This window comes from Ptychodera flava, unplaced genomic scaffold (assembly GCF_041260155.1).
Source record: "Ptychodera flava strain L36383 unplaced genomic scaffold, AS_Pfla_20210202 Scaffold_31__1_contigs__length_3010019_pilon, whole genome shotgun sequence".
Lineage (NCBI taxonomy): Eukaryota > Metazoa > Hemichordata > Enteropneusta > Ptychoderidae > Ptychodera > Ptychodera flava.
In genome coordinates, this window is record NW_027248353.1 from 1,929,911 (window position 1) to 1,957,050 (window position 27,140).

Below are 27,140 nucleotides of genomic sequence, written 5' to 3' on the forward strand. Positions count from 1 at the left end.
CCGGCGCCATATTGAATTACCATATACCTTGAGTGCCGGAAATATCCGGCACAGTTAAATAGGCGTATTTGCTTCGTTTATATCGCTAAAAATCCCGTAATTTCGGCGCCTGCATGCAGCGCAACTAAGATTGATGTATTCCGATCTGGCCTGAATGTGATTGCGCCCCCGTACGTCCGAATATGGCCAAAATCCGGAAGCAAATGTCGTGACCCATGACCTCGACCCTGAAAGGTCAGGCTGATCACTGAAGGGTCGCGTGATTGTTTACAGTTTCAGAAGTACGGACGATCGCGAAGATGTTTATGGGTTTTTTTTTAATGAAATGAAATGTTTTTTTATTGAAAACAAATGATTTATATGTAAATATGTTCTATTAACAGCAATATTTGTGAATGAAACTAGAGGAAATAACAGTTTTTTACTGTAAGCCAGTGAAATTTTATAGCAGCCATATCATCAATATGACTGGTCACATGACTGGTCATGTGTTTGGTCATGTGATATGTTGGTCCCTAAAATGTATTATTAAAAATTGTGAAATATTTTTTGATAAATCATAACAATTTTAGATGCATGTTTTTGCAAGGAAGACTTAAAGCAGGTGTTTACAAACATAAAATGTGTTGATTTTCAAATACAGAATCATGTCAGATGCTGATGTTTATGGTTCATTTACTCTGCCTTTTGTGAGAAAAATCTCAAATAGGTACATCTATAAATAAAGTAAAGGGTAGTTATTATTACATATATGTAAAGACAATGCCATAAAATTGCAACTGTATTCAAATTTGCATCATTTTATGGATTCAAAACACGTCCTGATGCTTCAAATATTCATATTCTTTGCCAACTCTGGTCACATGATGTGTCATGTGATCAGTCACGCGACCTGGAAATACAAACTTTATGTATGAAAAAGTGGGAAATTTCATGCTGATTCAGAAAATATATGGTTTATTGGTACTTACTTAATTTTTACTCTAAGCAGTGTTAATGCAATGACCACACCCAAGATTTTTATCAATATTTACATAAGGGGCCTGTATATAGGAATACATTGGCCTTGGTAGTTCAAGGTGTTAACTCTTAATTTTTTTGAAATTTATATACATTTCAACATTGCAGATATACAAATAGTTCTATAAATCAAATAAGCTGTTAAGGATGTACGAGCTGTAAAATCAAAAGTATTGTCATTTCTATAAATTGTCAATTCTGGGATTCTTCTTTGTAAGTTTTATCAAAATGTGTCATAGAATATGGGGGTTACCACACTCATTTGTGAGATACAACACCATGAATTTTAACATATTAAAATGCTGAGTCAGCATTTTTTCACCAATGCATTTTGTATGCGAGAAATATTAAATGCCTTTTATCTACAGAATTTAGCATGGTAACCATATTTTTTCTTTTGACTGAGCTTTATGCAAATTTTCATGAAAATGACATAAGTAGAAGTTGCTTTTCCAGCAATATTCTCATGTAATCCTATGGAAAGAGACAAATTCATGGGCACATATTATGATCGTACATCCTTAAGCAATCAAAATATTTATGTAGTAAATAATATTTCTTGCAACACCAAGTACTTTTATGTGTAATTCCTGACCAAAGAAAAGGTTGACATATAAGTTTTTTTTTTCATATGATTAATACAGATCTCAGTCTGGTGTGAATTCATCATATGTGTGTATTTGTCTCATTTGTTTCCCACCCTCTACTTCTACTATTCGTATTTGGATAACAGAATTTTTTTGGTGTCACTGGGTATTGGCAGTACTTTCAGTACTATTGTTTCAACTTACTTTGATGACAATTATATCCAGCTTTTACAGTTCACCTCAGATTTACCACTTGTAGGGGTTCATTTTAAAGCTCTTTTAATAAGTAAAACTTTTCACCAGCTCAGTTTTTGAAAATTAGGGTTTTTTTTATAATTTTGTTATTCCACATAGAGTTAACATAAGGATGACGGCCATGATGAATTTCAAATATCAGTAAATGTTGGGTGGTTTGTTTCTCTTGTACCAAAATTGATATGGTGACTCTTAAATTCTATTCTTGAATTGGTGAGACAATGGTTGAAAGTTTACTTGAGGAAAGTTTGAACAAAAGATTAAATCTTCACTTTCAAGGTGTATACTACCTTGAAGCCAGAGAGAAAAACAATAATTCATCAAATTTTGTTTGGTCAAGCTTCAGAAGCAGCGAGCAAATATTTTATTTTATTTTCAAACCAGCAAAATAAACCACTAGTTTCACTGGTACTGACAACCCTGTCACAATTTTACAACTATCGTTCATAACAGAGTGAATTTTATACAGGGGTGAAACAGGATAAGCTTAAACATGCGTTCAACACAAAAATGGCAAATACAAACAATTACTGTACTTTTAACAGATCCACCTGATGGCGGGCATCTAGCAAACCAATATTCAAAAAACAACTAAACCAAATCTGCAAAAGTAGACACAATTCTTATGAAAGATTTATTTTGTCTTCTTGACTCAAGGAATTTTTTTTCTATAAAAATTGCCTCACTACATAGTAGCTGTCTTTATGCAAAGTACAAGGCACACATTTCTCAATGTCCATGTAAAACCTTTGGAATAGTTCTGTTTATTTTCACAAATATTCAACATTTCCTTTTCAAATTGGGAATATCTCAAATTTCAAACTATAGAAAAGCAGCAACAGATTTCCTTACCGAGTGTATCAGGAACCTGAAGTTGACACTAAAACGGTAGAGGCAAATGTCATAGTTACTACACATTTGAATTTGCTTTTGATAAACATAATAAACAATTACATCTAACAGAACAATTACAGCAACACTGACAAGGCACAATATCCTCTAAAGGCTTCCCAAACCCAAACACTTTCAACAAGGTCTGTCGCAAGCAATTTGTGGTTGTACAGTATTCAACCATTTCATCTGTCATGCCATCAATATTTTTTGCAATATCACTATTGTTAAAATGGAGTATTGCTTCAGATTTTTGGCCATTCCGCCCGCCCCTTCCAATTTGCTGAACATAATCAATAAGATTGCGAGGTGGCTTTGCATGTATTATTCTCGTAATTGATGGAGAATCAAACCCCATTCCTACACATGAAGTACAAAATACAAGCCTTATCTTAGGCTCTTCCCTTTTAAGTTCATTTGTTATATAATTGATCACATACATATCTTGTGTAGAAAAAATACAACCAAAGAAACTATTTTCCAGTGTCGGATTAGCAAAAAGATCCATTGCATATGTTTGTGCTTCTGCCATCCAAGAAATTGGCATGTATATTAGGGTGACAGGATAGCTTCTCTTAGCATGGAACAGATGATTTAATTCTGGTTCAAATACCGAACCTGCACATGCATAAACATCAATATTGGACTGTTTCCTGCGTCGATCAAGGAACATATTCGGTTTGTCTGGATTCTCCTTGATAATGTATGGGTCGACCATCCCTAGGAGCTTTGGTATCAAACCAAAGGCATTCACTGTTATTGTTGCACAGAGGGCAATCACTGGCAGCGAAAGAAGGTGGGTAAAGTATTAAGTAGAGCGGTAAAGTATTAAGTAGAGCAAAAGCCCGCCGAAGTCTTTGGCCCTGAAAAAATTGAATACTAACTTCATTATCATGCCTGTATATGTACCGGTTATAGCATTTCTTTCCTCTCATATTACAATGAAATCAGTCTGTATGAGACCATTTGCAGCCATTTCGCTATATCAATAAATGCTTGCTGAAGTGTAAATTTTCCTACACTCATGAGGCCAAACTCAAAGTAATTAATTTCTTTATTTTGCGTCCACTCAAAATGGAGAAAGGTATGAAGTTAAACAGCTAAAAAAAGGAAAATTGAACATGTGTAATTTGATTTTTTCAAATAAAAATATTATGAAATTTTGAACTTGGAAAAGCTTTGCGCATATGTTCTAAAATTCCACATTTCAATACACTCTGTGTGTTTTTACTAAAAACCCAAGTGGACGGGGATACAAAACAAAGAATTTAATTACTTTGGCCTAACCAACAGCACTACAAAAACTACTCTGTATCTTCTTGTTATAAAATTATCAACGATATTCTTTTAAGAAATGTCTTGCCAACATATTTAGTTTCAAAAGAAACATCCTGATGAATTAGAATGTAAGGGAATTTACATGAAGGCCAATGTTAAGGTTAAATGGCTTTAATAATATTTTTGACATGTTCCTTTTTTTTGTAGTGTGATTCCAGGTAGACAAATATAAATTCCTGGAAAATATTTTTGACATGCACTCACTCAAACCACACAGTCATGTAACATGGTGACTGTCATGCTGAAATTTTCATTCAATGAGAAATATGTGACATAAAAATAAAATAAACATTTCAATACAATTGAATTATAGTTTATGTTTATATGTCAAGCCCAGTCAAAATTTTGTCTGACAATCTTGGCAATATTTTGCCAAAAAAAGAGGCAAGAGATTTGCAGGTAATGAGCCCTTGAAACTTACTTACCATAGTTCTACAGTATGGCACTCATCAATTACAACAGCCTGAACGTTCTGTTGGAACTGAACATTATCCAATAAGGAATGTCCTCTCTTTGTATTCAGGATTGCTTCCGGGTGACAAAATACTATATCAAAATTTCCTTTTATGATGTCATCAAGTTCCACATCAGTTGTCAATTGAAATTGGTAGTCATCGTCTTCACTAGTCAGTACTCCAGCAGCCATGTTGCATCCAATATCCAATTTACAAGCCTTAATATGAAGCTGTGCAAGTCTTTTATTTGATCTATATGGATTACATTCAAAGGGCTCACAACAAGCACAGAAGCAGTGCTTTTGTTGAATTTTCGTCTCAATATTTCAGGGAGTACCTAAAGACAAAATGAGGAAAAACAACTCTACAGCAAAATATGAAATATGAAACACTGAAATGAACTATTTATAAACAGTCTATTGATAAATATTTGATGTGATTTAGTACATATCAAACCCTGATAAGATACAGTTGTCAATATCATGGTGCACATTATTATTATTATTATTATTATTATTATTATTATTATTATTATTATTATTGGTATTATTATTGGTATTGCAGGTGTCAGCCAGTTTACATCAATGGTTAGGCCTAAATATAGGATATATATATTTATAGGACTATACAGTATGGATTTAGGAATAAGACATGATTATAACTCCATGGTAAAAGTAACAAACACGAAATAAAAAATATAGCCTGCATTTTTTTGCATTTGTAACTGCAATAAAGTATCGACTATAACCTTGTCACAACTAAAACAACTGTATGAAAACAGCAGCACTGCACATAGACAGTTACCAAGCCTCTACTATAATAGTCAGTCATACAGAACCCATGGAGTCATCATTGATACGATTTGTTCGACAGGCCTAGATTCTGTCAAATTATTGATTAATAATTTAGTGTATTTACAACCGAGTCTTCGCCTCCCACCACACAGCTTATGCAGACAATGATCCAAGAGCATATCGAGGATATATCATACGGATCTATACCTACTTGGTATATGAGACTTTTTCCATATCCCGTCGGCAAAACTGCCACCAGATCGGTATATCGGGTTACAATGTGTTCCAGGCATTCCCTCTGTTTGTCTTTGAGCTTAATTCCTGGGAACAACTCACCAACAACCTCATCAATATCAACCATCGTTAACACGTTTCCTGATACAGAGCATGAACTTCACAGCAAATGACTAACTCGTTCAATGAAAGACGACTTTGACGCAAGACGACTGATACATAGACAGAAATACTGACGACAATACTCAAAATTTCTCTCGCATTGTTTTATTTTTAATAACGATAACCAACTTGAAAGGTATAGATGGTTTTCATACCAAAATTTCGAATTCTAAGACAGAACTTTACCCAATATCAGGAAAATGCTGGTTGTAGACGATACAAAGTTTGGAACGGCAGTCACTTCCGTAAACATCACCATGGTACCAGAGCGCCCTCGTTCGAAAGTAGTGCGAATGACCTCGGGGTCACATGAATATTAATCTGCCTGTGCCAGAGATACTTATTAGCGTACGCGCGATAAGAACTCTGGTTCCGAGAGTGACACGCTGCTAGCGCTATGTGTGCCTTTCCCAAAGTTCGACACGATGCTGAAGTTGGACTCAGTTCGGATTGGGTTTCGGATTGGGTTTTCGGATTCGGTTTCGGATTCGAATAACTGAGAATAGTTTTATATTTCCAGCTTATGTTATTATTTTTTCGAAAATATGATTAAACTACTGATATACACAAGGAGATATTTTAACTAGATCACTATAACTGCACATGTAGTATATATTTCATGACATAAATGTTTCGCACATAATCATAATTTATACAGTTTAAAATACAAAAAACTTTAGGCAGTAGAGCAAGAAACTATAGTGCATGAATACACCAGACAAAACTGCTGGAAAATTAGTCAAAAGTTGCAACTCCATGGGTATTATGCAGTTTAGACTATTCAAGCAAACAGTACTTCGCACAATACAAAGAAATGCATTCAATGCAATCTTTATTATACAACATATTAACTGATAGTTTAGTCCAGGTTTGGTATGGTACATTCAAAATGAAATCTATGCAGAACAACATCAACCAAAACAGCAAAGTAATACAGCACATTAGCATTATACCATGTGACACACATTGTGACATATAAACAAATTAAAGTATAAATGTTTTTGTAAATGTCGTTGTCCTTGCTTGACACTTCTTTTCAATTTCGAATTAAAGTGCTTCAAAGTTTTCTGTAATTTCAATTTATTACCATTTGATTGTGAACATATGCACACAATTTATGCTTTAAAATTATACTACATATGCCACTAGGTAATCCAGTAAAAACTTGTTCTTGACGACAAGCTTATTTATCTTTTCATACGAAAGTACTGAAGACTATTTTATTTTCACTGGAATTTATTTTAGCTGAAAACAGATTTTCATTGTTTCACTGTCTTATTTTCACTTTGTCTAGTCTGATTGGATTTTATTGTAGCAGAAAAACAGGTCCGGCGAAAGTAATGAAAATAAATTCCAAGTGAAAATATAGTATTCCACAGTATAACTTAATCGGCTGAAAATATAAAATTTCTTTCAGTCACTCGAATCCGAAACCGAATCCGAAACTGAATCCGAAACCGAATCCGAAACCGAGTCTAACTTCAGCATCGTAAGTTCGACTGCGTCAGGTCGTCTTTTGTTCAGTATGATTTTGTATCCTTTTTGTTATCCAAAATGTATCAAAATTCTGCCATACTAACTCGCAGTGCAAGGGCTTTGATTTGCGAAGATTCCATTCGTCATTTTGGCAAAGCAAGATTCGATTTTGTATTTAAGGAATATGTTAAATCACTATTTAAAATGAAAGAAACATTTAGCGCATATTTTTATGAGACAAATATCACTTAAATGTACTTTTTTAGTCGCGTTGGGGCATTCTCGACCGCGGCCCATCCGGGTACTAGCGTTTTTTTCCCGTCATTTTTGCGTCACAGCGCCGTGAAAAACAAATAATTGAAGTTCGGATTTTCAACCACCAACACAGTATTCACTTTTACTTCAGAATCTGCTTTTTTCCACACAATTTCTGTATCATTCGCTCGTATGCGTTTCACCCACTCCTGACGTCACTCCGCGGTCGAGAAATGGTTGAATACTTGGGCTGTAAATATCACAAGAGAATACAACTTGAGCAAGCATGGCGATGCCTGGCTACCACGCTAACTTTCTGTCATTTTTGTAAGTAAATTTTTAAAACTATTGTTACTAACTTTTATGTAACATCAGAGGGAAAGGACGCGCAATAACTTAAGGTTGGGTTAGGCCTGGTAAGGTTAGTTTGCGCGATGTAATTTGTTAGAAAACAATATGAAGTAATCGAACTCATCATGCCGACGTGAAAGGCAGCCCGCACTCAGTTCACGTGCGCGTGCACAACCCCTGTGATTGTGAAAAAAAATTGAATTGTCGCTAGCACGCGTACAGAGTTACAATATATTCACTTTAAAATAGACTTCACATAACGAAGAACCCCCACAATTCTCAATTCTTTTCAACCCAACACTTCAGTTCTCGCTTGTTTTGTTTCTTCTAGGGGGGGGGGGGGGGGGGGGCAAAGAGCTGCCCTGGCCCCATGTGCTCAGGGCCTTGAGGCGACTTAGTCTGCTTTACATCAGTCATATTTACGTTTTTGCAATTAAACACTGGTGTCATAATGCAAACGATGTTCTCAATTTACTCAACTTTTTTTTTGGAGGGGTCATAAAGAGACAATAATAATTAGCCATCTTTGACATTATTTGGGTTATTTTATTTTTTTCATGTGAGAAGTTATTTTATGTTGTTCTGATTACTGAAAAATATTGAAATGTCAAGTCATTGTAGCTCTACAAAAGTTTGCGATATAGGCTGAACACGTAATATGTAAAATATAATTCTTTGGTAGCATACCCTTACCTGTGTCATCCTGAAATCTTTACATAAATCTGCACAAGTAGAGTGAGTGTGCTGAGCTCAGAGGTCAGTATATGGTACATTCAATTAAGCCAAACAGCATAAATGACTTCAATAGTGAAACAACCAGTTAATGTCAAAAACAAAAATGTTGTACCTTCAGTTTCTCCACTATTTTAACAGATGCAAAATAAGCAATTTTCCTCACATATGCCATGTCTACCCATCAACTTGGTTGTGCAAGGTTGTAAAGTATCAAGGTTTGATGCGCCCATTATAGTGTGCAACCTATGATGCGCACGATCAAGATCAGTCAAAATGGTGGCTTTATGCAACAAAACACCCTCACTAATGTCCCTTGTATTCAATCATTTTTCCATGATTTTCATGGTAAAGTAAGTAACATTCAAAAGCTGAAGTAACCTTGATTTGAAGGCTTTATTAATGTCAATTAGAATTACTTGTACACTTTGTTTTGTTACATAATTTATCATGAATTTCACAATTTGAGTTTTTCTTGTGAATATTGCCATATGAAACATGATTTCTCATCTTTGTCTCCAGAGGGCGCACTTCAACAAAGTCTTAGGGTTTATAACTTTTGGCAATATCTAATATCAAAGTGAGACTTGAGTGGACACCGTGGTCATCAGTATGTATTAGGGAGATGGTGCAGTGGCAAAGAATGTGAAATTTTCAGAAGAGTTACTTTCAGAATGTGCTTAGGAATACAATTCAGAATAACATTCAGACACTCACTATGTGAGATAATATTCTGTATATTCCAGAAGAGTCCTTTCAGAATGTGCTTTGGAATACAATTCAGAATAATATTCAGACACTCACTATGTGAGATAATATTCTGTATATTCTAGAAGTAACAAGTCATTTACAATGACATAGTCCCCACTTGTAATAGGAGTATTAGTCTTGATGGGGCAGGGAAATGAGGTCATTAAGAAGTATCACTGGAGTGTATATGTTCAGATCTATGGACACATAGGTCTATGTCATTGTTCCCATTTTGAAACAAGAGTTTAAGTTATGTTTAAGTTTAAGTTATGGTTCTAAATTGGGGAAAAAGATCAGACCTCTAGCTGTATTGGCCTGCCAAGAAATACATATGTGCATAATAAATGAAGTACAAGATGTGACATCTTAAGGTCTACTATCCTATCAAAATTGAAGCGTAAAGAACTTGTGGTTACTGAGTTATGCATATATATGCATATTCAAGGTCAAAGGTCATCAAGGTCACGTGACATTTTGAAAAAAAAAACCATTGTATTGCTAATTAATCCATATATGCCAAAATTCAGACCTCTAGCTCTATTGGCTTGCCCACAATTATATATGGGCATAATTAACGAGGTAAAGCATGTGTTGTCATAAGGTCTCCCATCCTACTAAATATAAAGGACATGTGGTTACTTATTTATTGACATAATCGTGTATTTTAGGTAAAAGGTTATCGAGGTCACATGACATTTTGTCAAAAAATTTCTATCCTATAGTCTGTCCCTATATACTAAAAATCATACATTTACCTCTATTGGCTTGCTCAAAATTAGATATGCACATAATTAATGAGGTACAATATGTGGCGTCATAAGGTGTCCCATCATACCAATATGAAGGGTGTAGCACTTGTGGTTCCTGAGTTATGGACAAATATGTATATTTGAGGTCAAAGGTCATTGAGGTCACGTGACATTTTTTCAAAAAAATGTATTGCTAAGTTATCCCTACATACCAAAAATCAGACCTCTAGCTCTATTGGCTCGCTCAAAATTAGATATGTGCATAATTAATGAGGTACAATATGTGGCGTCATAAGTGTCCCATCATACCAAATATGAAGGGTGTAGCACTTGTGGTTACTGAGTTTTGGACAAATATGTATATTTGAGGTCAAAGGTCATCGAGGTCACGTGACATTTTGTCAAAATAATTGTATTGCTAAGTTATCCCTATATACCAAAAATCAGACCTCTAGCTCTATTGGCTCGCTCAAAATTAGATATGTGCATAATTAATGAGGAACAATATGTGGCGTCATAAGGTGTCCCATCATACCAAATATGAAGGGTGTAGCACTTGTGGTTACTGAGTTTTGGACAAATATGTATATTTGAGGTCAAAGGTCACCGAGGTCACGTGACATTTTGTCAAAATAATTGTATTGCTAAGTTATCCCTATATACCAAAAATCAGACCTCTAGCTCTATTGGCTCGCTCAAAATTAGATATGTGCATAATTAATGAGGAACAATATGTGGCGTCATAAGGTGTCCCATCATACCAAATATGAAGAGTGTAGCACTTGTGGTTACTGAGTTATGCACAAATATGTATATTTGAGGTCAAAGGTCACCGAGGTCACGTGACATTTTGTCAAAATAATTGTATTGCTAAGTTATCCGTACATACCAAAAATCAGACCTCTGGCTCTATTGGCTCGCTTAAAATTAGATATGCACATAATTAATGAGGACAATATGTGGCGTCATAAGGTGTCCCATCATACCAAATATGAAGGGTGTAGCATTAGTGATTACTGAGTTATGGACAAATATGTATATTTGAGGTCAAGGTCACCAAGGTCACATGACATTTTGTCAAAAAAATTGTATTGCTAAGTTATCCATATATACCAAAAATCAGACCTCTAGCTCTATTGGCTTGCTCAAAATTAGATATGCACATAATTAATGAGGTACAATATGTGGCATCATAGGGTGTCCCATCATACCATATATGAAAGGTTTAGCACTTGTGGTTACCGAGTTATGGACAAATATGTATATTTGAGGTCAAAGGTCACGTGACATTTTGTCAAAGCGTCTGAGATATCTGCGTGAACGGATGGACTCACATGGATGGACTAACGGACTGACATGACCCAATCTATGAGCCCCCTGGACTTTATCTGTGGGGACTAAAAACTGTGTCACTGCATCCTTTTTGCAATATTGAATACGATAGAAACTTTATCCTTTTACCAAGTTTTGAACAAAATCGCTCCAGGCGTCTCTGAGATATCTGCGTGAACGAAAAAAGTCATAAAATATGCAAATGAGCAATTAATTAATAAGCCACACCCACCAAAATCTAATCAGATCTAAGTCTCATCATGATAATACCAAATACCAAATTGCATGACATTGGACCTAAGGGTTCTTAAGTTATGAGTGGAACAAAATCTGTCTACGGACGGACGGACAGACGGACGGACGGACAGACGGACGGACAGACGGACGGACGGACAGACGGACACACACACAGACATTGTGGCGACATAGGACACCTTTGGTGCTTTGCACCACGGTGTCCAAAAATGACTTGTTGACCCCCATTTTTTTCTATTGATATACTTTTCAGTCACTGATCCTTCAATTGGGGAAATTTCATCAAATCTATTCACAGGAAATACTAAATTCTGCCATGTTATTTCTTAATTATTGACCCATTGTTTTCCTATATAGGAATATGAAAATCACTGATTTTAATGATTTGATATCTCAACAATTTCCCTGGTGACACCCTAATTTTTGTTGACAATCCTTGGTCCTTTCAGAATGTTCATTGAAATCTATTGATGAGAAATAAAAGGCACACCAAACCTTAATGTGTTCAATGACAATGCTCTGCAAAAATCCAGTGAAAGTTCTTTGAACAAGTAGACAGGATAAGAGTATCTCATTTTCTTTGGCTTTATAAATACCATTGCATTCAACAAGCTTATATTTGCACTTGACAGTGAATGGACTCTTAATATTGGCTTTTCTATGGAATGTACTGTTGTTTTAAAAAGCATTTAATTAATATTGTCAAAGTGCACCCCCCCCCCCCCTTATTGCATGGGGTGTAATTGCCAATAAATTGTCTCACACTTAAACTTTTACCAATCCAAAAATTCAAATTTAAATTTATTGTATATAGCATAATCTGGAATTAGTTGCATCAAAAGGTACTGAAAAGATCCGTTGTTTTTGTTAACAGTTACAGCAAACCATGATGGAGGTGCCTTTTACGTATATGCTATTTGTTAATCCTCTTTCTCACAGGGGTTATTTAACTTGGGAGAAAGAGGTTTAATAATAAACATACATTATTGTCTCAACAGGATGTCAAGCTGGACATGTTCCGACTGTCATAGTGATGTTTTACCATCCCTGTCCAGTTGTCCCTTGTGTGGGAAAGCAAAGGTAAGTGTTGTAGAATTGATGTTTAACATATGACTATCACTTTGAGTACAAGTACCATATAGATTCACCCAAGTGACAGTACCCAGCAAAATTGACAGTTTGGGGTAAAAATTGACCCCCTTTGGGTTTTTGATGCACAAAACATTTGGCATATTGCCATGTTCATATTACATACAAAAGCTATCACTTCAGAATTGTGTCACATTGAAGTAAAATGACAATGCATGCAAGTCATTTATTTATTTCCCAATATAAGTGTCATATTTTAAGTATGTATTGTCTTTAACAACAGGCAACTGTCGTTGAAATGCCACCAGATCACTCAAAACAAGAATGCAGTGTTGAATTTGTTTTTTTTCATATGCTGATGTGACAAAATCGCCAACAAAGCAGGTAGGTTACTCTTTCTAAGTCTCAACTGGCTCATACATCTTTAGTCTTCTGCAGGGGAAAATAATATAGAATTTCACAGAGTATACTAGCTCCAGACAGTTCATACTATACCTTTAAGCATTTTATGAGAACATTGTATATGTTGATGTACATCCACACTCTAATGTACTCCACACTCTAATGTACCTACCTACACCAATGCACCCATCAGAGTAATTAGTGTGCTAAAATACACAAGTTTTTATAGACATAATGCACATGATTGCAAAGGCTTCTCAGATTGGGCAGAAATATTGCAGAAATACCTGGCCTGACTTTGGTTGTGATATGATCAAGTAGTTTCGCATCATTCCATGAAGAATGTCTTGATATAAAAACATTAATCTGAATCATTTTATGACACCACCAGTAACACATAAGGTACTTCAATTACATGTATTGGATTGACTGAACAACCATTCAGTTATGTCCAATTTAGCAAAGTTCCAGTTACAAGCATAGACTATTTTTCCAAAAAATTCAATGAGTTGTTCATCTGTAGGTTGACAACCATATGAGTGATGTTGTGAGTATGATGTCAGCCTTGGCCAGTCCAAGCAAGTCTCCATCACTAAGGTCATCCATTATAAAATTAAAATATCCTAGACATTATTTTCTTTTCTCTTCTGTTTTAGTCCCCACAAGACAACTGGGATGAGGACTTGTAATTGTGTTCTGACTGTCAATGTGTCTATCTGGTGTCATTACTCAGACCAATGGCCTTCAAACTTTACACAATAATAACTTACATGTGCATGGCAAAGTCCATGGTACAGTTCAATGTGTTTGTTATTTTTTTTTTAATTTAGTTTTGTACAGCCATTTATCCACACAGTGAATTTTAATCCTTTCCTGTGAAACGATATATTGTTATTGTGTGAAGTTTACCAGCTGTAGTGTTTTTTCTTGTAGAGTTCAACAGGCTGACAGTCTTGTTTAACAGAAATTCACAAGCTATTTACCCTCTAATTGCACCTACAGTACACACTATGTACATACATATATATGGAGCAAATAAAATTGTAAGTTTACTGTAGTCTGTAGAACATGCTGGCCATTGAGAAACATAAAACTATTCCAAGCTGCCATGATATTATTGGATGTGCAGATGCATCATGGGTTACATGTACGAATTTATAGAAATGGACATACAAAGGCAGATTTATTTCATGTATGCGAACCTTACAGTGTTCTATTCGTGTTTTCAATTTAAAGTGAAATCAAGAAAAATGTCACCAAGAGTGATAATGATGTGGTTAAAACAAAGAAACGAAAACTGTTTGACTGTTCCAGGTAAGTTTATCAGCAGTTTTTCCTCATATAAACTCATATATGAATATATGTCAGTGGTGCAGTGCCTATATGTTTGTGTCAGAGCACAATTGCTGAGTACCTGGTCATTTTATTGGACACCGTGTGGTGCGAAGCACCAAAGGTGTCCTATGTCGCCACAATGTCTGTGTGTGTGTCCGTCTGTCCGTCTGTCCGTCTGTCCGTCCGTCCGTCCGTCCGTAGACAGATTTTGTTCCACTCATAACTTAAGAACCCTTAGGTCCAATGTCATGCAATTTGGTATTTGGTATTATCATGATGAGACTTAGATCTGATTAGATTTTGGTGGGTGTGGCTTATTAATTAATTGCTCATTTGCATATTTTATGACTTTTTTCGTTCACGCAGATATCTCAGAGACGCCTGGAGCGATTTCGTTCAAACTTGGTAAAAGGATAGTACTCTACCTCATACAGATGCACGTTGATTTGTTTCACAATGTGATCAAATTTGGCCGTGTTAGAGGACTTTTTAGTTTTCGCCTCCATAGACTCCCCTGTATAAGGCAATCCATAGACTCCCCTGTATAAGGCAATCCATAGACTCCCATGTATAAGGCAATCCATAGACTCCCATGTATAAGGCAATCCATAGACTCCCATGTATAAGGCAATCCATAGACTCCCATGTATAAGGCATCCATAGACTCCCATGTATAAGGAAGTCCATAGACTCCCATATATAAGGAAGTCCATAGACTCCCATTATAAGGCAATCCATAGACTCCCATGTTTAAGGCAGTCCATAGACTCCCATGTATAAGGCAGTCCATAGACTCCCATGTATAAGGCAGTCCATAGACTCCCATGTATAAGGCAGTCCATAGACTCCCATGTATAAGGCAGTCCATAGACTCCCATGTATAAGGCAGTCCATAGACTCCCATGTATAAGGCCAAGAAAAATAAAAATTTAGTTTCTCATCGTATTCATATTGCAAAAAGGATGCAGTGACACAGTTTTTAGTCCCCACAGATAAAGTCCAGGGGGCTCATAGATTGGGTCATGTCAGTCCGTCAGTCCATCCATGTGAGTCCATCCATTCACGCAGATATCTCAGACGCTTTGACAAAATGTCACGTGACCTTTGACCTCAAATATACATATTTGTCCATAACTCGGTAACCACAAGTGCTAAACCTTTCGTATATGGTATGATGGGACACCCTATGATGCCACATATTGTACCTCATTAATTATGTGCATATCTAATTTTGAGCAAGCCAATAGAGCTAGAGGTCTGATTTTTGGTATTTAGGGATAACTTAGCAATACCATTTTTTTTGACAAAATGTCATGTGACCATGGTGACCTTTGACCTCAAATATACATATTTGTCCATAACTCAGTAATCACTAATGCTATACCCTTCATATTTGGTATGATAAGACACCTTATGGACGCCACATATTGTTCCTCATTAATTATGTGCATATCTAATTTTGAGCGAGCCAATAGAGCCAGAGGTCTGATTTTTGGTATATAGGGATAACTTAGCAGTACAATTATTCTGACAAATGTCACGTGACCTCGGTGACCTTTGACCTCAATATACATATTTGTCCATAACTCAGTAACCACAAGTGCTACACCCTTCATATTTGGTATGATGGGACACCTTATGACGCCACATATTGTTCCTCATTAATTATGCACATATCTAATTTTGAGCGAGCCAATAGAGCTAGAGGTCTGATTTTTGGTATATTGGGATAACTTAGCAATACAATTATTTTGACAAAATGTCATGTGACCACGGTGACCTTTGACCTCAAACTATACATATTTGTCCGAAACTCAGTAACCACAAGTGCTACACCCCTTCATATGTGGTATGATGGGACACCTTATGACGCCACATATTGTACCTCATTAATTATGCACATATCTAATTTTGAGCGAGCCAATAGAGCTAGAGGTCTGATTTTCGGTATATAGGGATAACTTAGCAATACAATTTTTTTGACAAAATGTCACGTGTCGGTGACCTTTGACCTCAAATATACATATTTGTCCATAACTCAGTAACCACAAGTGCTACACCCTTCATATTTGGTATGATGGGACACCTTATGACGCCACATATTGTACCTCATTAATTATGCACATATCTAATTTTGAGCGAGCCAATAGAGCTAGAGGTCTGATTTTTGGTATATAGGGATAACTTAGCAATACAATTTTTTTGACAAAATGTCACGTGACCTCGGTGACCTTTGACCTAAATATACATATTTGTCCATAACTCAGTAACCACAAGTGCTACACCCTTCATATTTGGTATGATGGGACACCTTATGACGCCACATATTGTACCTCATTAATTATGCACATATCTAATTTTGAGCGAGCTAATAGAGCATGAGGTCTGATTTTTGGTATGTACGGATAATTAGCAATACAATTTTTTTCAAAAAATGTCACGTGACCTCAGTGACCTTTGACCTCAAATATACATATTTGTCCATAACTCAGTAACCACAAGTGCTACACCCTTCATATTTGGTATGATGGGACACCTTATGACGCCACATATTGTACCTCATTAATTATGTGCATATCTAATTTTGAGCAAGCCAATAGAGGTAAATGTATGATTTTTAGCTACTATAGACTATAGTCTATAGAAGCTATTGGGATGGGTATCCGTCCGGCGTCCGTCGTCAGTCTGTATGTATGTATGTATGTATGTATGTATGTATGTCCGTTTGTGAGGCGTCCGTCCACTCAAATATCTTGAGAACCGCAGTACTTACTGATTTGATATTTGTTGTGTAGATGAAAAATATGATTTTGAGAAACTATTTTTTTCAATTTTTTGATATTGTTGAAAATAGGCAAATTAATGCCAAAAAAGGTGTTTTTGGTAAAAAATCTTCTTCATAACCGCTGGTCAGACAGCTTTGTTATTTGGTATACAGGTCCCTAGGGATAACCCAACTTAGATTTGTTCAAATTGTGATGAAATATGCAAATGTGTATTTTTAAGGAATTTTTTTGTCATTTTTGGTCAAAATTTGACTTACATTGTATGTAATTCTTGTACTGTATAAACCCTATCAATTCACCCTGAAAAAAATAATTAATATGATTTTAAAAAATTGAATTAATTAGGAAATCATCAAAGCCAAAATAATTTTAGTGTGGAATTATCAGAAAGTTCAACTTTTTTTGACAGTTCATAGTGAAATGCTTACCATCTTGGAGGATTAAAACATGTAAAGGCAACTTTTCCTGAATCCCACTTTGATATATTCTGAACCACCATTTATGTTATCTAAAAGAAACTGCTCATAATAGTTTGTCATGATAGGGTGGTCAAATAAATAGAGATAGAGAAAGTTCTAATTTCCATTTATGGTTGACTTGGTAAGGATAAAATAAGATTACTTTTTGAGGAAAAAAATAGAGTGGTCAATTAAAAGAGTGGTCAAAGTGATAGGGTTTCTGAGCTAAAGCTGAGCTGTAAGATTCCTCGTGCTATTTATAGCAATTATGCAATCTGTGTAAACAGTGCAATGAAAGTGTAACATGATTCCTTATAATGCTTTTGATGACCTTGAACTTCTTAAGTTACAAACATTTGTCTCTTCAGTGTGCTTTCTCTGAGTACCTACAGCTCAACTTATTCAACAGAACTTACTTACAATGTTATTTTGAAAGTTAAAATATGCTTGGTTAATAGGATGAAAATACTGATATTAAAAGATAACCTGCTCAAGATTCTTTATAACCTGACAGATAGCTGTTTTATTATGACGTAAATCTTGATTTAAGCAAGTCTTGTTTACTTTAATTAGAATGTAATTAACTCTCGTTTATTTGCTATTATAGATCTAATATAGTCTCATGAAATATGCAATTCTGTATTTTTACGGAATTTTTTTCCATTTTTGGTCAGGCCATCCTGAAATGAGCTATCAAAGATATCCACCTTCTTCATCAATACATGTGTCACAAAAGGTTATTCTCTACATAACACAGCAGAGCTCTGTCAACTGTTGAGTCGCTTGTTTTTTTCAAAACCGCTGGTCAGACCGCTTTAATATTTGGTTTACATGTCCCTAGGATGACCTTAGTGAGATAATTTCATACAGTCAGGAAATACTTAATTTTGTATCCATGTCTATAGTAGCTTCAGGGACTTTGGCCCTATGTTTAGTATATAGGGACAGACTATAGGATAGAAATTTTTTGACAAAATGTCATGTGACCTCGATAACCTTTTACCTAAAATACACGATTATGTCAATAAATAAGTAACCACAAGTGCTATGTCCTTTATATTTAGTAGGATGGGAGACCTTATGACAACACATGCTTTACCTCGTTAATTATGCCCATATATAATTGTGGGCAAGCCAATAGAGCTTGAGGTCTGAATTTTGGCATATATAGATTAATTAGCAATACAATGGGTTTTTTTTTTCAAAATGTCACGTGACCTTGATGACCTTTGACCTTGAATATGCATATATATGCATAACTCAGTAACCACAAGTTCTTTACGCTTCAATTTTGATAGGATAGTAGACCTTAAGATGTCACATCTTGTACCTCATTTATTATGCACATATGTATTTCTTGGCTGGCCAATACAGCTAGAGGTCTGATCTTTTTCCCGATTTAGAACCATAACTTAGACATGCCTCTTGTTTCAAAATGGGAACAATGACATCGACCTATGTGTCCATAGATCTGAACATATACACTCCAGTGATACTTCTTAATGACCTCATTTCCCTGCCCCATCAAGACTAATACTCCTATTACAAGTGGGGACTATGTCAATGTCAATGACTTGTTACTTCTATACAGAATATTATCTCACATAGTGAGTGTCTGAAGATTATTCTGAATTGTATTCCAAAGCACATTCTGAAAGGACTCTTCTGGAATATACAGAATATTATCTCACATAGTGAGTGTCTGAATGTTATTCTGAATTGTATTCCTAAGCACATTCTGAAAGTAACTCTTCTGAAAATTTCACATTCTTTGCCACTGCACCATCTCCCTAATACATACTGATGACCCACGGTGTCCACTCAAGTCTCACTTTGATTTTATTGAGGTACTTCACCCCATATGCATCGTTCATTTACACTATTCGTAACTTCAAATTGTCAGTGGCACAGTTTTCATGTGGACAGGATGATAGGGGTTCTGTTGACATGGGGTACCCTTAGCGTTGTGTGAAGTTGGGTGAGCGTCTCAGGAAATGATGTCAGTCACACCTCATATGAACTTGTAGAACCACCATCTCCCCCAAAAAACAACAACACAACACAACAACAAACAAACAAACAAATAAACAAACAAACAAACAACACACACACATTTTGACAGAGGTAAATGCCATCGTGAATGAAATACTGCAAAAAAGGCGTAGTCTAGTTTTAGTCCCCACGGACGAAGTTCAGGGGGACTTATAGATTGGGTCATGTCCGTCTGTCCGTCCGACCGACCGTACATCCGTTCACGCAAATAATTTAGACATGCCCTGGTCAATTTCTTTCAATCTTTGCACAAGGATAGTACCCTACCCCATACAGATGCACGTCGATTTGTTTCACAATGCGATCAAATTTGGCCGTGTTAGAGGACTTTTTAGTTTACACCTCCATAGACTCCCATGTATAAGGCAGCTCTCCATAGACTTCCATGTATAAGGCAGTTCTCCATAGACTCCCATGCATAAGGCCAAGAAAAATAAAAATTTAGTTTCTCATTGTATTCATATTGCAAAAAGGATGCAGTGACACAGTTTTTAGTCCTCATGGATGAAGTCCAGGGGCTTATAGATTGGGTCATGTCAATCCATCCGTCCGTCCATCCATTCACGCAGATATCTCAGACATGCCACGGTCAATTTCTTTCAAACTTCGCACCCCGTACAGATGCACGTCGAATGGTTTTGTGATACTATCCAAGGTGGCCGCCAGAAGGCCATTTTGTTATGATTTTTTGTGTTTTCAGCCATAACTGAGGCATGTCTCAACCTATTTCTTTAAAATTTGGGCATTGATCTATTTCATACATATGCATATTGATTTTGTTGTAATATGATCAAGATGGCCGCCAGGCAGCCGTTCTGTTACGATTTTTTTGTGTTTTAAGCCATAACTAAGGCATGATTGATTTCTTTCAAATGGGTACACGGGCACAGATCTTTGTCATAGCAGCCATTTCAGATATTAATATTTGCAAAGTCATCATTGATGACGAAGTCCCCACTTGTTAATGGGTCTTTAAATACTTAGACATGCCTCATGTGTTTCAAATTGCGAACAATGACATAGACCTATGTGCCCATAGATCTCAACATATACATTCCATTGATACTTCTTAATGACCATATTTCCCTGCCTCATCAAGACTAATACTCCTATTACAAGTGGGGACTATTATTACAGTGGGGACTATGTCATTGCCAATGACTTGTTTACTTCATACTGATATTTGCAGTGATTGTGAGGATTATGAAAGAGAAGACATTTTAAATGATTGGGAAGAAAGAATAGTAATCAGTCCATCTCACTGCAGTTTCAAGTATTCTGATGTTAACAAGGTAAATATAACTAGAAGTTGCTGTGACTGTGAAATGTTTAGCAAGGCCAGGTCATATTATTCCCCAATGTTTTTCCATTTTTGACAAAACGCCAAAGGTGTCCCATTTCCTCGTAATGTCTATGTCTGTGTGTCTGTGTGTCGGTCTGTCTGTCCATATACAGACTTTGTTTCACTCATAACTTAAGAACCATGGGGTTGTATGTCATGTAAGTTGGTATTTAGCACTGTCATGATAAGGTCTACCGGCAGATCTCAATAGATTTTCATGGTTGTGGCTTATTAATCAATTGCTTCCTAGGCTAAGCCTAGTTTTACGAATTTCATAATGAGGCAATTTCTCAAGAAGTACTCAACCAAATTTTATGTGACTTAATTTGCACATACTTTGATTACCCTATAGCATTACTGTGCTAAAAGTGTTAGCAAAAAGACCTTCTATTGAAGGAAATTCTGGGGAACTTCTCCATTGTATGAGCACTAAAAGTTAAAACAAGTCAGCAAGCAAGGGGATAGATATGAATTCCTGTTGGAAAATATATGTCATCCAAATCCAACATTATGTTGTCAATGAAAAGTTCAAACATACTGACAGTGTATTTCTCTGTAAAGAATACTGCATTAGTATTATTCTTAACAAAATGTGTAGAAGTATAGTCAAGTATGACATAATTTTAATGGTGTACCTGAACTGTTTTTGAAGAATATATGCCTCATTATAATTTTCAAACATTGTTTCAATTTGTCGAAATGCAACCATGGTTGTGAGCGATAAAATTATACACCGCTTGATTTCTTGATTAATGTCTGCAATGATTTTTAGCGACGAAGTTACGTAACTGAGGAAGTTTTTAGAGTTGGAGAAGCAAAGTTGACGTCACTTTCCATCAACAACTTCCGTAAAACTATTTTGTCACACCACGTGATCAGTGTTATCTAACGACTACAGCATACCATTCACGCTGCACACTCACTATCAGCGAAAATAGTATCGTGTTGGATTGACATTATAATTGAACCTAGAGCGTACGTGTGAGTGTATTGGCTTACATGAAAATGCGATAGACAATGATGCATTTACGTTAGAACGTCCATGCTCGATCAATTGTTTTTGTTCTGTCGGTGTAAATTGCGAGATTGGTGGATGTGGACGGACGGACGGTACATCTTGCGTGTGTTTGGTCTTTGTCTGACATGCATGTCGTTTCGATCTCCTTTTTACTTTGCAGGGAGAATGAATTACGTTCCTCATGGCTTTCAAATATGTAAAAAAAAATACGAAGTTTTGAGTGGATTTACGATTTCGTTTGCAAAATTACGAGCGAAAATTTCAGCTTCCCATTTCATTGGCGCGACCGTGCAAGAAACCTCGGTCTCCTACTACCTCCATGATCGCATGTTGTACTAGCCCTGCGTACGATGCTGTGTGTTCCGCTTCAGCTAATCGCCCCACTCACCACAGCCCAGCAAAGACCCGTACGTTGGGTCGGTGACTTCAAATCCATTTTGGGACTTGACGTAAAAAGCCAAATTACTGCCGAAATTCAGCATTCTTGGGCCCAAGTCGTATCCCAGCCTACCTCAGCTACTCGATCGCTTCCAAAAATGCCAGTCTTTTATTCACTTCTCGTAAATAACCGTCGATGTCGGCAACTCTCTCGCTAGCCCTGCGTACGATGCTGTGTGTGAACTACACCTAACAATAAAATGTTGTGAGATGTTGAAACAGTTTACCCTCCTTCCTACAAAGTTGCAATGTATTGAAACACTTTACTCTCCTTTCTACAAAGTTACAAATCCCCTGGTACGTAAAACAAACACTGTTGCTGTTCGATACTACAATACATCATGAACGTAACGTCTATGAATACACTGAGGCCTGTTGCCTCTGTGAGTCCTGCAGGGTCGTCCTTGAGTCTATCAAAAGTGTTACCTACTTTGCTGTATCAAAATTTGGCCTGCAACTACTCAGTTTGATAGTAAAACCATTATTTCAAAGGAAACTTTCACAAATGGAGTCATAATACAAAGGAAAAGGAGAAAAACTGAGGTTATCTGAAAGGTCAAGTCTAGGTCATCTCATCATGTGATGTCAGGCATGAAGACCCCCTAATTACGCAATTATGGTTCACAAGAAACTACCTAGGGTGGTCCAATAGGTGAAAGGTAATTTTGCTGCCTTCCAATTTAAATGGCATTTTGCTGCCTTCCAATTTAAATGGCATTCAGCTTGATTGACTCCCATTCGGCCTACTTTCAAACTGCTATAACTTAAACAAGAAATTATGTGATTCTGAATGATTTTAATATTATTGTAGATTCCACCAGTTTAATGATCTAGAAGTGAACATCACCAGACATTTCTTGATGATATCAAAATATCAAATGAAAATATATCTGGGCTAAAACTTTTGAGACTGAATTTGTAAATTTACCAAGAATTTTCGGAAGCTAGAGGGGAAACAGACATAACAGTGTGATGGGCGGACCAGAAAGTCCATGGAAATCAAGCAGGTTGTTCTTACATGAACATTGCTGTTTGGTGTGTTGATTTGTAACACGTACACTATGCTAACATGTTTCAACACCCAAGGAAACATTTGCAACTTTATAGTCAATGCGACATATTAATAAAATTATTTTAATTTTGTATCGGAATATCACAAAACAATGTTGTGATCATCGCAGTCCAGCTGTTATGAGTAAGCATGTGTACTTGGCTGGACCGATCAAGTTTCTGCAAAAAATCATTTCACTGTCATTGACAAGCTAAAGTGACGTCTTTAATAAATGTGTCCAGTCAATATCCAAAGAAAATCAAGGCCATCAATGACACGAAGAAAGTTTGTCAGTCCCCACGGACGAAGTCTGGGGGGACTTATAGATTGGGTCATGTCCGTCTGTGTGTGCGTGCGTGCGTGCGTGCGTGCGTGCGTACGTCCGTCCGTCCGTTCACGCAGACATCAGACTGAGACATGCCCTGGTCAGTTTCTTTCAAACTTTGCACAAGGATAGTACCCTACCCCATACAGATGCACGTCGATTTGTTTCACAATGCGATCAAATTTGGCCGTGTTAGACTTGGAGGACTTTTTAGTTTACACCTCCATAGACTCCCATGTATAAGGCAGTTCTCCATAGACTCCCAGGTATAAGGCAGTCCTCCAAAGACTCCCATGTAAAGGCAGTTCTGCATAGACTCCCATGTATAAGTCAGTTCTCCGTAGACGCCCATGTATAAGGCCAAGAAAAATAAAAATTTAGTTTCTCATCGTATTCTAGTGCAAAAAGGATGCAGTGACACAGTTTTTAGTCCCCACGGATGAAGTCCAGGGGGCTTATAGATTGGGTCATGGTGTCCGGGTCATTGTGTCCGTTCGTCCATCCGTTCGTCCATCCTTTCACACAGATATCTCAGACATTTTGACAAAATGTCACGTGACATTGGTGACCTTTGACCTCAAATATACATATTTGTCCATAACTCAGTAACCACAAGTGCTACACCCTTCATATATGGTATGATGGGATGACGCCACATATTATACCTCATTAATTATGCACATATCTAATTTTGAGCGAGCCAATAGAGCTAGAGGTCTGATTTTTGGTATATAGGGATAACTTAGCAATACAATTTTTTTTGACATGTCACGTGACCTCAATGACCTTTGACCTCAATATACATATTTGTCCATAACTCAGTAACCACAAGTGCCACACCCTTCATATCTGGTATGATGGGAGACCTTATGACGCCACATACTGTATCCTCATTAATTATGTGCATATCTAATCTGAGCAAGCCAATAGAGCTGGATGTCTGATTTTTTCGTATATAGGGAAACCTATAGGATAGAAATTTTTTGACAAATGTCATGTGAACTTGATTATTTACCTAAAATATACGTTTATGTCAATAAATAAGTCCCACAAGTGCTATGTCCTTTATATTTAGTAGGATGGGAGACCTTATGACAACACACGCTTTACCTCATTTATTATGCACATATCTAATTCTGGGCAAGCGAATAGAGGTAGAGGTCTGATTTTTGGCATATAGGGATTTATTAGCAATACATTTTTTTTTTCAAAATGTCACGTGACCTCAATGACCTTTGACCTTGATTATACATATATATATATGCATATCTCAGTAAGTTCTATACCCTTCAATTTTGATAGGATATTAGACCTTAAGATGTCACATCTTGTACCTCATTTATTATGCGCATATGTATTTCTTGGCTGGCCAATACAGCTACAGGTCTGATCTTTTCTCCCAATTTAGAACAATAACTTAGACATGCCTCATGTGTTTTCAAATTGGGAACAACGACATAGACCTATGTGCCCATAGATCTCAACATATCAATCCAGTGATACTTCTTAATGACCACATTTCCCTGCCCCATCAAGACTAATACTCCTATTACTTTGTCATTGTCAATGACTTGTTTAGAATTATATTTTCGTTTTAAACTACAGTTCTTTGATGCAGTGTGGTCGTCTGGCAATCCATCATCACGGCAGATGTAGTGCATCCAATACACAGTCCACACTGTCCAATCATGCGTGCATGTTTTCCTGTTATAATTCAATAGGGTCAGAATTTTGTAGCAAGGAACATACAAAATCTTGCAGATAAATCAATTTGGATGATCTATGTACATCTATGCAAATTCCAAGTTTGGTGGACATGTGAAAATTATGTTTTTGCCTTCATGTACAAGATGGAATGTTTACCAAGCTGGACGCTCACTGCTAAAAAACCAATAGGTTTTATTACAGTTTCACATTTCAACCCTTTCTTTGCATCTTTCTCAGCAACATTCCCCAAACCTCTCTCCTTGCATCCCTACCGCTAAATGCACTGAGGAGCACAGTGTCATCATTGACGCTATTTTTTAGAGTGTGTTTATACCCTCTGAGGTTTCCCGTGGGAAGACAAAGACAGTAAAGAAGAAGTTGGTTGCCAAAGAAAGGATTTGTAAGTGAGTACAAATATGAAAAAGTGCCTAAGTTGGGTTTATAATAAAGCAATTTGTTTTGTGTTGCACAAGCAGCCAATATGTTGAAGAGCTTATGACACATAAAATTTTTTCACTGGGGTGTTTGTTTAACTTGTCTGGATGGGTAGGAGTTACCTATAATAATAAAGTCTTGTAAGTTTACGTTTGAATATTAGTCAAGACAAAACTACAAATAACCAAGAAATATTTGTGCAACAAATATTAGGCATTGTGTATGTTGAAAAGTACACAAGTAAACATAATACACAGGAAATAAAAAAACAACAAAATTGTCAGGAGTTAAAGCTGCTGTTTCTTTAACATTTTTCATTTCACATTTTCTTCAGGACAGAAAATATGGATATTTGTGCAGATTTTGTCATAGATCTGACTCAAGATAATGCAGAAGATATCATAGTAATCAGGTACTGTGCATGCATGTCTCTTCTGTTTTTTTTTATTCATGCACAGAATATTACACATTTCCTGAACACAGCATGGTCACTTGTCTTCCGCCTTGACAGCACATGAATTTATGTATGCAAGCAATAACAGTTTGTGTACTTATACAGAGCAGAATGATGTATATGAAGATGTCATATAGCCCCTTGTTCATATATCATTTGAGTCACAAGCTCATAACTGACTTAATTGACAGGATTTTCCCTTATTGTTCTCCCAAGTGATAGCGATGAAGATGAGCCAGGACATTCTCAAGAAGTAGACCATAACCATTCAGTGACAGGTGAAGAAGCTCCTGCAGGGCAAGCATTGCTTCATGCTAGTCATAATGGAAAATCATCATCTGAGGTAAACTTGGAAGGACAACCTGTGCTGACTGGTGACCGCCATGGGCAAGGAACAGTAATTGATAAACAAAGTGAACCTTTCACAGATAATCACGTTGGACAGTGGCCAGTTTTTAGCAATATATACAAGGGATTGAACAGGAGAGATGTATTAAACATAATTGTTGGAAATCAAATTAGTTTTGATTTAGTTTGTAAGTCTGTCCCAACCAATGTACGAAAAAATGCAACTTTTGTGGTTGATACAACCAGTATAAATGTTAGAGATTT

General features: G+C 36.4%; 1 long non-coding RNA gene across 2 annotated transcripts; it reads left to right on the forward strand.

Moving 5' to 3' along the window:
• The first annotated feature begins 7,610 nt into the window (after positions 1–7,610).
• LOC139127373 (uncharacterized) lies at positions 7,611–27,140 on the forward strand. Of its 2 annotated transcripts, XR_011550984.1 has the most exons (8): positions 7,611–7,794; positions 12,635–12,716; positions 13,009–13,109; positions 13,651–13,724; positions 14,364–14,441; positions 25,961–26,043; positions 26,409–26,486; positions 26,745–27,140. It is a non-coding gene; the product is annotated as an uncharacterized lncRNA (long non-coding RNA). The 2 variants fall into 2 exon arrangements; XR_011550983.1 differs by lacking the exons at positions 25,961–26,043; positions 26,409–26,486; positions 26,745–27,140 and adding an exon at positions 20,948–21,049.